The 14,448-nt window shown below is 36.7% G+C and overlaps 1 pseudogene; it reads right to left on the bottom strand.

The window, feature by feature from the left end:
- Positions 1-11,907: 11,907 nt before the first annotated feature.
- Positions 11,908-14,141, bottom strand: LOC113755320 (annotated as a pseudogene).
- Positions 14,142-14,448: the final 307 nt, after the last annotated feature.

Here is a 14,448-nt window from a genome sequence, read left to right as displayed (position 1 = left end):
TGTAGTACTCAATGATCCAAATATAACACTTGCATGAGTAGTTAGGGATACCACAACCTAAGGAGCTTTCATTTGTTAATTTCTTGTATAAGTGCAGTAGGTTAAATTTCTTATCATTAATTGATAGTCTAAATAATAGAGAAGCTTTAGTAATACCGGTAATTGTTCACTCTTCCCTGTGGGATCGACCCGATATATACCCTAAACTACTAGTTGACCTGTATACTTGCAGTGAACGGGTGTAATTCGGTATTTTTTAGCTTGCACGTATGTAAAATACCCGTCAAGTTTTTGGCGCCGTTGCCGGGGAAGATTTGGCAATATCGGTGTGAAGAGTAACTTTATTAGTTTAGACATTTTATTAGTTATTGTGTGAATGTTATTTTCTGTTATTTTAGTGTTTTTATGTGTATGTGTTTTATAACTTATTCTTCTTACTAATCTTGCTCTTAAGTTGTTTAAAAGCAATTTTAGGTGATGAGAAGGGTAGGTCAATTTGGAGGACAATGCTTGAGAAATGGAAGATTGGTAATGGATGGTTACCAAGTGCAAAGCTCCTTTAATAGAGGTAACCAAGAATTTACTGAATGTATGTCTTTTGAAGATGGTTTAAAATTTTGCTTAAAGGCAAAATTTGATGTAATTAAGTTACAAGTTCAAATGGACACCATGATGCATGAAATTGAGCAGATGAGGAATGTTAATGTTTTTAATTCTTATCATGTGATTTGTGACTTGTGTGGAGGTTATCATGCTACTAATACATGTATGCAAGCACAAAATGTGGATTATTATTATGAATTAGAGCATTACAATCCTTGTTTTGATCAATATAGTGCTAATTGGAGCAATTCTCCTGCTTATGGTTGGGATAATCAATGTACTTATAATAATTCTTCATATTTTTACGATTACCAACCTGAATGTGTCCAATATGAATCAAAACGAAATTGTAGTAGAGCATCTCAGAAGGAAAGTTAGGGTTGGAGGCAGATCTGCCATGGCGGCTTTTCCGCCGCCGGCAGGACTTATGGAGGGTGCGCAGCCTCTGAGGAGTTTTGCGGCTGTGGTAGCAGATGCAGGGAGCGAGGAGGGATTTAATCCTGGGTCAATATCGACGTATAGAGGGGAACCTGCCCTCAGAATAGCGAAAAAAGATATCATGCAATTGGCTTTGCCGTTTCAGCATGCACTTGTGGGCAGATTCTCGTACAGCAGGCCTCCAATGGAGACTGTGCGGAAGTTCTTTCTTTCACTGGGTCTGAAGGGGGAGTGTGCGGTGGCTCTCTTAGATGATAACCACGTTCTCATCAGACCAACATTAGAGGAGGATTATACTCGACTCTTTGTCCGCCGTACGTGGTTCATAAGAAGCTCGCCTATGTCGGTATCAAAGTGGTCCTTGGATTTCACAGCCAACAAGGAAATATCAATTGCACCGGTGTGGGTCAGTTTTCCTGGCTTACCCATACCCTTTTTTGGCCGTCAGGTTCTGAAAAAGCTGTCCTCTGTTTTGGGTCGCCTACTGAAGATTGATGCAGCAACGGGAGATCTGCGGCGGCCATCGGTAGCACGGGTACTGGTGGAGATGGATGTTACGCAAGAGCCTGTGTCACGGATCTGGATCGGGGAGGAAGAGTATGGCTTCTGGCAGAAGGTTGAGTATGAGAATTGGCCTGAGTTTTGTTCTTTCTGTGAAAGATTTGGCCACGAAGAGCAACAGTGTTTTAAGCAGCACCCGACGTTGAAACCTACCAAGATTTCGCATCCACAGCAGACACTTTCTCGGCCAACATGGGTAAGGCGGCAGGGGGATGCTGTGCGGGACATTCGGAAGTCTGGAATGGAGGGAGGAGATGGAGGGGCTGGGGCAGGCATTACGGTTTCTGGGCAGCCTGAGGTGCGGAAGGATGCAGGGACGACTGTGGACGAGGGATGGATGGCAGCGGGGGAGGGCTCCGCACGACGGCAGATAGAGATGGGGGACTTGGATGGGAATGCATTGGCGGTGGTTAACGGTGTGGGGCAGGGGCAGGAGGGGCGCAGCGAGTCGTCGACGGATGATGTAGGAGGGGAGGCAGTGGATTCAGGGGGGCTACTGGCGTTGGGGTTGCACAGGCAGGAGGTGTGGTGGCTACCCAGGAGACAGAGGCAGCGTCGGATGGTGGATACTCTCCAGCGTCGGATGGTGGATACTCGCCCCAACCCCAGCAGCCTGGGTTGTCTGTCGCTGCGTTAGTAGAGGAGACCATTGTTTCTACCGCAGGTGAAATCATTCATCAGTTGGCTGATCAAGTGTTTCAGGAAACTGAAGAGATGTGTTCGGTAAAGCCCCAAGCTACGAACCAACTTGATGAGGGGGAATTCACTGATTCGGAGTCTGAGGATGGCCATTCACCAGCTAATAGAACATTCACAAAGGCTGCATCGAAAGAGAAGGCGATGGATACTAGCGACTCTTCACAGCAACGTAAGCGAATTACGTCTAAAGTGGGAAACGATGCACTTGAGAAGGTAGACAAAAGTCATGATCCGCATAATGTGGTATTAGTTGGAGACACACCCCTTGTGGGTACAAGTACAAGAACAGAAACGGAAAAGTCCCGGTTTGAAGATATGCCACAGTTTAAAGATGTGTTCGAAGAGTTTCAATGGGAGAAATTACATGGTAAGATTCCTCTCGTTCATCTAAAACCTTTTCTTCATTCAAGTACAAAATACAATGAGAACAAAAATGAAGAGAGAAAGGATGATTCACAACGTGATAACGACAAATATCACGACCAGAAACTAGTTCTCGATCAATTTACCCAAGTGATATCAAAGAAAACGAGGAAGCAACTCTCAAAAAAAGGTAAAACAATGCAAACACGTCAAGATGTTAAACCAAATTTCCATGCTCGCTCACAATCCCACAAATGTGGGGCACCCTCATGTGGATGATGTGTTTTAGTCATATTGGTTCTTTTATATGTTTGATCCATAACTGTCTTTCTTTTTTACTTCTACAGAGGTCAGGTTTGGTCCCCCTCTAATTCGCTGTATTTCTTTTTCGATATAAATAAATTAGGGGTTGGCATCCCTTCCCCAATTTGGGGCTTTGCCAAAAAAAAAAAAAAAAAAAAAAAATATGAATCAAAACCATCTTGGGAGTTGGCAATAGAGAAGTTAGCTAATGCACCTCTACCTTGGGAGTTAGAAAATGAACCATTAGCTAATGATTCTAATGCATCTTGGGAGCTAGCTGTAGAAAATTTTTCTAATCAATTTGATTTAGCCACAGAAAAGCTAGCAAATGCAACCTCCGACCGTTTTGATAGGATTGAGGAAAGGTTAGATGAATTAGCTTCTCACTTTGGTGATATACATGAGCAATTGAGTGCATTGTGTGAAGTTATTTCTTCTAATAATTTGCAAAATGATCCTAGCATGAATGGTGGGAATGTTGTATGTGAAAATGGGTTGCATTTTGATGAAAATGATGAATCTCAATTGTGTTTCAATGAGCAAATGTCCATTTCACATGATAATATCTTTGGAACTAACTTTGAGCCTCAAGAGGTAAGTTTTAATGACTCATTTTTCACCCCTCTTGAGGAGTGTATAAAAAGTACAGGTTTTAAAGATATTCCTGCCCAAGATACTTTCATGACATTTCCTTTGGTAAGTTCTCAAGTGGTGCATATTCAAGGTAATATCTATGAAACACTTGGAATATGTAAGTCACTTCCATCTCTCATATCATTAGATCATGTGGCTTTTTCTATTAAGTCACCTTACAATGATCCACCAAGGCATAAAATGGTGGATTATTCGTTAACTAAGCCTCCTTGAAAAATGAGGTGATATAGTCAAGCTATTGACTTTAAAGAAGCGCTTATTGGGAGGCAACCCAATGTTTGTTTAAGTTTATGTTACTTTGGAGTGATTTTATGTTTAAAGTATAAGTTTGAGTAATTTTGTTGTTTTTCATTTGTAGGTTTTGGAAAAGTGACCAAATGAGGTGAAAAAGGCGAAGTTTGATCAAAGATCTCAATACCTCAAATTCAATAATTATGGTTTTTGATGCATTAAAGAGGTTTAGAATGCATGTTTAGATCATTTTACATGTGTGTGAATGGTTTATTTTGACATAGAAATGATCTAGGGTGTATTTTGAAGAATTGAGGTCAAACTGAAAATTGCAAAAATTCTGCAATAAGTGCAGATTCAATGGATCCAAGGCCTCGGATCCACTTCTGCATTCAGAGAAAAACTTCGAGCTTCTTGATCCGAGCTCGGATCCGTATGGATCCAAGGCCTCGGATCCACTTCTGCAATCAGAAAAAATTCGAGCTTCTTGATCCGAGCTCACTTATCATGATCCGACCTCGGATCCTTTCAAAAACGACCTCGGATCCTTTCAAAAATGACCTCGGATCCTTTCCAAACGAAGCCTCGGACCACTTTTCCTCATTCTTCCCTCTTTTTCCTCCTTCAACTCCACTTTTCTTCTTGTTGGTTGCAAGCTTTTATTCTTAAGAATTGTATTTTTGTTTTTTTTTCAAGGTGCATTAATTGAAGTCTCCATTCTTTCAAGTAAAGTTGGAAATTCATCACATTGCCATGGATTCGGATCGCGCAAGTTCATTAGGGGAGTATTACTTTCTCTTATTTTCGTTATTTTTCCTTTCTCACATTGAGGACAATGTGAAGTTTAAGTGTGGGGGAGGAAAGTATTGAACTTGCATTTACTTGCCATGTGATGATATTTTGTGGATTTAAATGCTTAGAAATGTTGGAATTATGTTTGAACTATTTGCCATGTGGATAATTTGCTTGAAATTGGATTTGTTGGCACAGAGTTTTCATCCATTTATAAGGAGAAACTCTGTAAAAAAATTTTCTAAAATCTTTTCCAATATTTCACTATGGCCCAAAAGTTCTTCAAATTTTTGTATTTTCATTCAAAAAGGGCTAATTTGTTCCAACTTTAAATGTTTATATTCTTCCAATTGTTGAAACTTTATATGTATGTTGGAAGGTTTAGTCCTCATTTAACTTGGAAATAATATTATGCAATTAGAATTTTTACATTTTAGAAAGTATATTTGGTAAAGTGAGGAAAATTATGCCTATAATTTTACATGTTTAATGAGATTTTTTCTTTTTACTTAATTTTGCAAGTAAGTGATTGATATAGTCGATAAAGGTTATATTCCTCCTTTGATTATTCTTATATATTTTCTAAGAGGGGTTATCTATTTATTGTCCTTTATTTCTGAAAAAGAAAAAAAAAGTAAAAAAAAAAAAAAAAAAAAAAGAAAAAAAAAAGAGAAAGTAAATAAAAATTGTTCTACTCCAATGATTCATGTACCGAGTAACCGGGGGTTGGCATCAACAAATGTCGACATTCGCGTAAAAAGGTACTTGAATTAAGAGTATGCATAGCAACTTGAATAAGTGAAATGTTGAGTAACCGGGGATCTTCACCTAAAAGTGTCGATTTTCGCGTAAAAAGGCATTCTCACTATTTAAGTAAAATTTGTGTGAATAAATCCCTCTTAGTTATAGAATTTTGAGAAAAAGATGATTATAGGAGGAGGAAAGCTATAAATTGACTATGTGATTTGCTTATTTGTGAAATTAGGTTAGGGTAAGAGATTAAGTTTAACTTGTTGAATTTAGGGTATAATTATCTTTCCTTTACTTGATATTATGAGTATTTAGTGTAAATTGAATAATTATATAATAATTATTTTCCAAGTCTTGAGGAATTAAATTGGACAAAGTGCATATATTGTTTCACCTCTTGAATCATTGTAATTGATTTTGTGTGGATTGCTTGAGGACAAGCAATGATTTAAGTGTGGGGGAGTTTGATAAGTGACTAATTTACGTAATAATTGTATGACATTTTATATTATTTTTAGTCACTTTGGTTATATTATTGGAAGAATATGAATCATTTTGGCTATAATTGGTGAAAAATGCTTTTAAGTGATTAAATGAGGTTTTTATCACTTTTTACTTGGATTTTGTGTATTTTGACAGTTTTGACACATTTTCGTATTTCGGCTATAACTTGAGCTACAATGATCAGATTAAGATGATTCTTGAACCAATTTGAAGATAAGATATAGATCTACAACTTTGGTGAAGACATCTAAATCCAGTTTGAAGGTTTTCCAGGTCAAAATGCCGAATTACAATAGCAAATTTCTACTGGTCGAAACTGGAACAGGGCAATGAGCAGGCAAGGGTATTTCAGTCATATCTCAGCCTACACAGATCTAAATGAGGTGATTCTTGATGCATTAGAAAGCTAACTCAAAGGGCTACAAGTTTTATGTTTTGGTCAAGAGCTGGTTCAGCCTCTAACATCAAGAAAAGATTGGTTGAAGTTGGGCCAAAAACAGAGCAAGTGATCCACACTCGGATCCACTATTCATCCGAACCCTCGGTTGTTTCTGGGTTAGTGGATCCGAGCTCGGATCCGTATGGATCCGAGGTACTGTAGCAGCTCGGATCACTGGTCAGAAAAGGCTGCTCTGTACGCGTAAAAAATCAATTTCACCTCCACCAACTCACATTGGATGCTAGACATGTGAGAAACATTCCCAGCTGTAAAAGGGAGATGTAATCCTCATTTCTTGACCACCTTTCATCATTAAATAGCCAAATGCATTGCAAAAATAGGGGATTGGAGAGATTGGGGGGAGTCCATAGCAGAAAAATAGAGAGAGCTACGGGAGAAGCTTGGAGTCTGCAGAAATGTAGCTCTTTCATCTCCCTAGTGTTAGTTTAGTTTATTATAGAGTAGTGTAGCTTTTCCATTCTTGTTTATTATCTAGATTAGGATGAAGATGGAGGATGAAGAAGGCAAGGAAGAAAGCTCATGTGACAAGGGTTGTATTCCTTCCAAACTCTTTATCTTTTGTATTTGATTCCAAGTTTAGTTAATATACAAGTTCTGGATTTTGTGTTCATTATGTGTTTCTAAAGTTTATACCTTGGGTTTGGTTGAACTTTCTATGATTGTTAGTGTTAATTGTTTGGTTATTTGATTGCTACGATTTGAGCAAGTTATTTAGCACTTTGGCTTCTTAAATCATGATTAATCTGGTACCATTAATTGTGATTATCTAAGGTGTTATTTCTGCAATGAAAATTGAGATTTAACACTAGTTCAAGAAGTGCTAAACATAGGAAGTACACTCACGAAAGCAGAGGTGCATCTATGTGGTTTTTAGTGATTTATTTCATGTAATTTCATTGAAGAAATGAACTTGTAGCTAATTTCATAACCATGAGAATAGGTATGGATTAGTTATAAGTATAATTGATTCACTACGAAAGTAGGATTCAAATGCATAAGGAAATTACACCATAATTAGCCTAGATGTAGTACTCAATGATCCAATTAACACTTGGGCATGAGTAGTTAGGGATACCACAACCTAAGGAGCTTTCATTTGTTATTTTGTATAAGTGCAGTAGGTTAAATTCTTATAATTAATTGATAGTCTAATAATAGAGAGGCTTTAGTAATACCGTAATTGTTCACTCTTCCCTGTGGGATCGACCCGATATATACCCTAAACTACTAGTTGACCTGTATACTTGCAGTGAACGGGTGTAATTCGGTATTTTTTAGCTTGCACGTATGTAAAATACCCGTCAGCTAGATCCTCAAATGATCATATGTAGTCAATTTGTTCATTTAACTTCCAACGTATTTTACTTATAGCATTAAGGGCATAGATTGTAAAATATGGTATGGGTATAATACGAGGTATATGTATGCATATTATACAAGATTTATTTTCAAAGGTATGATTAAAAGTTTGGCGTGTTCGGCAAAATTACTCATATAAATTTGTACGTGTATAGTACAAATATATTTGAAAATTATGGAACTAAAAAAAAAAAATTACTATAGTTTTCAAAGAATATGCCACTTCTATACCAATATTAAACTTATTTTAATGTATGAGATGTTAAATTTATTAAAAATATTTACCATATTATTTAAATATGTATAAATCTACATTGTTGTATTATATGTTGTTCTTATTTTGTATATAACTCATGAACATGTCATTATCATTAAATTTTAATTTTTTTAAAAAAAATTGAAATGTAATTCACAAAGTATAATACATGACAAAAATTTATTACGTGTTTCATAGAGTTAATTGAAAAGTATGAGTATTTTTCTAAGTATTTTTCAAATCTAGGCAATATATGGAGTTTTTTGTATGACACATAAGAACGAGTATTATATAAGTACACTACAAATGCCTACTAACTAGGACTAAGATAAAACAAAATGAACAAACTAATGTCTTCAAATCATTTACACGTATTACATCCCTTCTTTCTTCAAGGATGGTTTTTTTTTGCCAACAAGGAACTAGATGAGAGACTTTGAAGTCAAGCCAAGGGAGCATGTTGATTTCTTTATTGACCCTGTTGCTGTAATATTTCCTCAACCAGAAGTAGATGACAAGAATAAGCATATGAGGTTGTGTATCTATATATGGTGAGATTTTTTTTCCTTTAATTCTATTCTGTAATAGTACATATGTTTGGCAAATTGGTGAACTCAAATGTTTTTCGCCACTGCACTTTTAATACCCTGTTGTTGTATGAATCTCCTTGTTGATGGTGCAGCTTGTCAAGAATCTCAAGATGCTTTTACTGCGGTTATTTTCACTTCGCTTCCATAAAATCCACTCCACTTTTAAATATTTAAAATAGAAGTTTTACTGAACCTGATTTTGAATTCTAAATGAATCTGATTTTAAGGAAGCCCATTGAGATCATTTGCCAACATCCAGTGCATACTTCAAGAATATGAGAAATTAATTGTATGTTTATCTTCACTTTGCCTATCCAAATCCTGTACTTTGTGCATTAGCTCAATAGGCATATCATAGAACCCAAAGGCATCAATTTACATGGCCTGTGGTATCTGAATCGCATGGATTGAAACAGGTTCCATGCTGTGTTCATCGCAACACCGTCAAGTTTGAGTGTGAACCTCCAACTTTCTGCTGTGATATATAATGGCATGGCAAGTTTTAGCTTAGCTCTTCTTGAAAATCACAAAGAGTTGCTCAGAGTTATTCACTTCCATAATCGAGGATTCAAATTCAATGTAGGAAAACATCCCGGCATTTAATGAAGTGTTCTCAATCACATTAGAGTTTACACATTTGAAGTTCAAAAACACAAGCACCATAACAAGTGTAGTTGGTTGTTTTGCAGAAGCGATAGAACAAAGTATATACAGCTGAAAAAATAAATAAATAAAAGGAAACAACAAGCTGCAGCAAACAACAAAACATATCAAACGCTAGAAAGAACAAAATCCTTGCAAGAATTATGTGGAAATACCAAAATACATGAAAAAGAATAATCATATAGTCAAAATCCTCGATGCCAATTAAAAATTAGAAGCCAGGAGGACACCTTAATCAATCAAACCATAGTTTAATTTAGAATTCCATTTTGTGTTGTTTCAATTAATTGGCTCTAAATATAATAGCTATGAGGCTAAATAAAAGCACCGGCAGAGGAGAAAGTTGGCGTCAGAAAGACAATCAAATTCTTGTAATCCTCAAGTCTAAGAATTTTGCAAGATAATCAGCACATCATACCACGTCTAAATTGCCAACAGAAAGTGGAAGTGTAAAATTTTATCTTTAGAAATGTCTTTGAGTCGAACTTCTTCAGGTTACATGATAAATCATTGCAAAATTTGATACAAGAATGTGATCTTCTACGTAAAACCCTTTGTTTTCATCAATTTTTTTCCCCTTCTTCTTGTGTTTCGTTTTTGTTTTCCGTATTTCTCTTTTCAAGTCGATTGTCTTATTTTTTTATTATGTTTCTTGATTGCAACTTTTTGTGTGATAGAGGAAACCTATTTATTAGATATGTTTCCATTCTGGGGACTGAAGGCACTTGCATGTGCTTACCAAACCTGTTTATTGACTAATGGCACACTAATGTCTAGTTAAGGTTGAGACCGGGGCAACATCGCCCTTAGCTTCTGAAAAATTGTTTCACTTGCAAATTCACAATTGAGAAACCAGCTCAAGAATAAAATCATATTTTATAAGCATGCATTGCTAAGTTCAAGAATCAAATTTTATTTGAGAAAAATATACATACAAACTTGGACTTTGAAAGGTGTTATCGAAGCTTTACTAATTTGACAAACTTCATCTTTTATGCTTCACACACTTTGATCTTGTTTTTTCTTTGGTAGATGCTCTGTTCTATGTCTTACTGAACCAGAAAAAGCGTGATGGAGTTAACTGGAAAAAGAAAATCTAAATCCATACTTGTACAGACGCATATTTTGAGGAATTGAGGTTGATTGTTAGTATTTCAATATTAACTTAAGTCAATGGTCTTTTTCGTATCATGTTTTTTTATTGCAACTTTTTGTGTGATAGAGAAAACCTGTGCATGACTACAAGTCGAGAAACATCAAGGATGCAAGCAACGTATTATAATTTCCTTTTAGTAAGGTGAATGTAATTTCACTTCACTAGAAAGGAATAAGTTGTAAATAAGCTTGAATAGTGTTTTATGATATTATTTTGCATGTTTTCTATTGACATATCAGTCTAGTAATATATTTTACAAGTTTTCTTGCATTATGTTTCTATTCTAGGAACTGAAGGCACTTACATGTGCTTACTTAACCTGTTTATTGACTAAAGGCACATTAATCTGTGGTTAAGGTTGAGATGGGGCAAAATCCCTTATTTTCTGAAAAATTTTCCATTTGGCAAATTCACGATTGAGAAACTAGCTCAAGAATAAAAATCATATGCTATAGGCATGCATTTCTAAGATCAAGAACGAAATTTCATTCGAGAAAGTTATGCATACAGACTGAGAATTTAGAAAAAGAAAAGAAAAGAAATGCAACAAGAGCCTTCTAGTCTGGACTTTGGACTTCAAAAGGTGTTATACATACAAACTAATTTCACTAACTGCTTCATACACTTCAAAATTAACTTAATGAAGACTGCCTTCTCTTTTCTGTAGCAGGTGCTCTGATCTATGTTTTACTTAACCAGAGCAAGTTTGATGGGGCCAACTATAAAAAGGAAATCTAAATCGATATATAAACACATACTATTTCGAGGAATTGAGGGTGATTGTAGCTATTTCATGACATGATTTGATACAAATGTAGATAGCAGTAGAAAGGAAAAAGTAAACGAGAACTCAATGAAATAAAAGGAAAAGCTAGTAAGCAACCTGAGACTTATAGAAGAGATGAGTTGAGTAAATCAATTAATGTTGAAAGCTGCAAAGAGTTGTCTCTTAACTTCTCCTCTTAGAGGAACGTGCCTTCCCACTGACCATCAATCCAGTGACCAATGACAACTTGAGGGATATGAGAAATTGTCTAATAATCTTCACTCTGTTTATCCAAATTCCGTACTTTGTGCGCTAGCTCATCAGACATTTCATATAACCCAAGCAATTGAAGTCCGGTCAAGTTTTGGATTCCCAAAGGCAACTCCTGCATCAGTTACAACCAATCAATAGCAGATTTATGAGACCGGGCATTGATTCCTCTTCCAGTCTCACCCATTTCAGTCTTGTTAATTGCATTAGCTCTAAGTTCTGGAGTTTTTGAAATCCTCCAACCTTAAAACATATTGTCTCCCCTTCATAAGCACCATAGAGTGTAAGTGATATCAGATTGGGTAAATGCCCAAGGGAGCCCATTACATTCTCATCTTCTCTTAACCTACTGTTCATCAACATCAAGGTTCTCAAGGATTGAAGTGATGTCACCCATTGCGGTACTCTCTCTAAACGCCCCTTCAATCACAGACGTCTGAGGAATCCAAGCTTTGGAAAGACGGAATGTTGGAGATCAAGGGTCTCATCTTATTTAATACAGGAGATGGATAACTCTCGAAGGTTGGTCAGCCTCAAGAGGGAGGAGAGCAACTCCTGTCCATCTTCTCTTCTCAGCTTTGAGATGGATAATTGCAGCAGCTGCATGAGCTTTCCAATCTCTCTTACTATTTTATCACTATCTACTTCTATATTAGTCAGATTTTCCAAGCAAATAAGCTTTACAATTCCAAGAGGACATTTACAGCCCCAATTTGCATACTCATTTGAATAATCACCCCATCCCCCTAAGTAAAGAGAATGGAGTTTTCTTAGCTTTAGAATTTCCATAGGCAACTCTGTTACATTGGTTCTTGTTAGATCTATAACTTCAAGGTTTTGAAGCTTCCCAATAGATTTTGGAATAATTTTAACTCCAGTTCCCTTGAGAATAAGATACCTAAGAAGAAATAGTTTGAAGACTTGCTTTGGGATACTGGCCAATTCAGCTCCCTCCAAATCCAACACCTTTAGCAACTTAGGACCACCACATAAAAACTTGGATAAAAATGTAGTTGTGAGAGGATCTTCATACCCAAATATTGCCACAGATTGAAGACACTTTAAAATACTAATTTCTTGTGGATTATCAGTGAAGTTGTGGATTGCTAGGTGTCGAACTTTTTCAGGCCATCTTGTGTAATATCTAGTGGCTACAATCGTGAAACTCTGCTCTTTAGATTTTGAAACAATGATTTCACGTAGAAAATCATGGAGACCACATTTATCCAATCTACCATCGGCCAATGTGGATTTAACTTGGATTAAGCTTCTGTTGATGAGTTCTTTCATATATCTCATAGCAATATCGGTGGATGTTATTCCTTCTTCCTTTTCTACAAATCCTAGTGCAATCCATTTCAGAAGTATATCATCCACATCAATTGGATAATCTTCAGGGTAGATACTTAGATATAATAGGCAGCTTTTAAGATAGTGAGGCAAATCATTGTAGCTAAGCAAGAGTACCCTTTTGATTCTGCCAAGTTTACCACTTCCATCTGCCTCACCACCAAAACCATGAAGAATCATCTCCCATTCATCTGTCTTTCCCTTATGCTTTAGAGCCAAAACACCACCTATTGCAACAATTGCAAACGGTAGGCCCTCACATTTTTTCAATATTTTTTAGCAACTTCTTCTAGATTTGGAGGATAGTCATTGCTCTGAAATATTCTATTGCAAAATAGAGTCCAAGACTCTTTATCAGAAAGAGGCTCCATCTTATAGACGAAGTCAAGTGATCCTAAACAGGACGCAAAAGCTACATCAGCTATTAAACAGGACGCAAAAGCTACATCAGCTATTCGTGTTGTCAATACAACACAACTAGTGATATTACAGTCAGGCAATACACATTTGATAGCTTCCCAGGCATCTATACTCCACACATCATCGAGGACAAGAATGTACTTTTTTTCTTGGAGGAAGTCTTTGACAAATTCACTCAGCATAAGAACATCCATGGATTCCACATGGGGAGGGACCGGCTATCTGATTTCGTTGTACAACTGTTGGATCATGTTCTTGATGATGTCCCTGAACTGAAAATTTTGAGAAACATTTATCCAGGCATGGCTCTGAAATTGTTTCTTCACTGCATCGTCATCATAGACTTTTTTCACCAGGGTAGTCTTCCCGAGTCCCCCCATTCCCACGACTGAAACTACTTTCAATTGGGAATGGTCATCAAGGATTTTTGAGATGAGCTCTGCTTTTGGCTTATCAATCCCAACAAGTTGAGCTTCTTCAATGAAGAGTGATTGAGAACGAATGTCAAAATTTGCATTCACCTGACGAGAAGAGCTGAAGCCTCTTTCTCGAGTACCATATAGGGACTGGTACCTCTAATGCCTTGCTGAAATCTCTCCAACTTTGGCTTTGATGTCTTTTATCTCCAAAGAAATTTGATGGCGAGCTTTCAGATTCTTTATTGAGTTATAGATCTTTCCAACCTTGCCACAGAATCCATCCATGTAACCACGAGCAAAGCGGAAGGTAAAATCATCGAGAACATCCTCTGTATCATAAGCAACTCCTCGAACCTGCTTTAGCCATTCTTGGAGTTGAGAATCATTGTCTTGCTTTGCTTCAGCTTCTCTGAGGAAAGCCTTTATGCTCCCGAGTTCATCTTTGATGAATTGAACATCTGATTTAAGCCCCCCCCCCTCCTGGGAAAGCAAGGTTGAGAGCTGGTTAAGCAAAAAAACTACACTCTCTGCCATGATGCTCAATCAAATCTCTCAAGAGTCGGTTTTCTTATCAAGAAAATTTTGAGAGTTGTTCCAAATTTCAGAAAATGTGCTATGTTTCTTTTTTTTTTCTTTCTTTTGTAGTACAAAGGATGTATTTTATATGAGCTAGCAAATTTTAGAATTATATGAATTTGAAAGAATAGCTATTGGGAACATATGCATTTCTTAACAAGTCTCTCACTATGAGAGGAAAATTCTCTCTGTCTTAGAGAGAGAAAGTCCCCCCTAGTGGGTGTGTATCTTCTTCGAAACTTTCAAAATTTTAAAAATGGAAAGA

The sequence above is a fragment of the Coffea eugenioides genome, unplaced genomic scaffold (genome assembly GCF_003713205.1).
Source record: "Coffea eugenioides isolate CCC68of unplaced genomic scaffold, Ceug_1.0 ScVebR1_1420;HRSCAF=2267, whole genome shotgun sequence".
NCBI classification, from domain to species: domain Eukaryota; kingdom Viridiplantae; phylum Streptophyta; class Magnoliopsida; order Gentianales; family Rubiaceae; genus Coffea; species Coffea eugenioides.
The sequence above is the reverse complement of the archived record's forward strand: the minus strand, read 5'-3'. Positions and strand labels throughout refer to the sequence as shown.